Source organism: Corvus brachyrhynchos, unplaced genomic scaffold (assembly GCF_000691975.1).
Source record: "Corvus brachyrhynchos isolate BGI_N302 unplaced genomic scaffold, ASM69197v1 scaffold60, whole genome shotgun sequence".
In the NCBI taxonomy this organism is placed as follows: domain Eukaryota; kingdom Metazoa; phylum Chordata; class Aves; order Passeriformes; family Corvidae; genus Corvus; species Corvus brachyrhynchos.
The window spans coordinates 6,495,044-6,495,855 of record NW_008236767.1 but is presented as its reverse complement, the minus strand read 5'-3'; the positions used below and the strand labels follow the sequence as shown (position 1 = coordinate 6,495,855).

The following is an 812-nucleotide window of genomic DNA, read 5'->3' as shown; positions in this document are numbered from 1 at the left end:
ATGAAGAGGCAGTCAGACATGCGACTTTACAAAATAGAGCTGCCATTGATTATCTTTTATTAGCACATGGGCATGGCTGTGAAGATTTTGAAGGATTATGCTGTATGAACTTATCCGATCATTCTGTTTCCATTCACAAACAGTTACAAAACCTAATGGACCTAGCTAATCAAATTACAACAGATAACTCGTCTTGGCTAGACAGTTTGTTTGATGGTTGGAGCTTTGCACCTTGGCTAAAGGAACTCTGTAAAATAGGCTTGATTATTCTAGTAGTAATAATTATAGTTTTAGTAGCAGTACCTTGTATACTTCAGTGTGTGCAAAAAATGACGAGTAAGACTATGTCTAATATCTTAATTGTCCATCGAAAAGGGGGAGATGTTGGGGAAGATGAAACAGGAAAGCCTTGGAAATATGATTGCCTGACAAAAGATTTTGGGAATATGAAAACTACAGGCAACATCGAAATGAAAGCCACTTTTGAAATACCAAATCTTAGTTACTGAACAACTGGAAGACAATGGTATGGCTGACTGAAGGTAATCCCCTCTTGATTGAACAATACCCTCTGCTAGCAGGCAGGTCCAAGGGTCAGAGCAGACCCTACTAGCTCAGCAGAAGGGGTCCAAAGAGTAGTTTTTAGAAGTTAAGATGTAACACTCTATGGTAATATAAGAACTCTTATAGGCTGTATGTAAATGCTATAGGATTTGTATCTTGTATTAGATTGGTTAGTGACAATTAGAATATTCAGTACAGAAGATGATTTATTGTATTGTAACCAGGACTTCACCATTCCATTCCATTCC

The 812-nt window shown here is 37.6% G+C and overlaps 1 protein-coding gene across 2 annotated transcripts in view; it reads right to left on the bottom strand.

Moving 5' to 3' along the window:
• FAM110B (family with sequence similarity 110 member B) overlaps positions 1-812 on the bottom strand; it is a 128,073-nt gene that overhangs the window by 17,533 nt on the left and 109,728 nt on the right. The window lies entirely within an intron of this gene.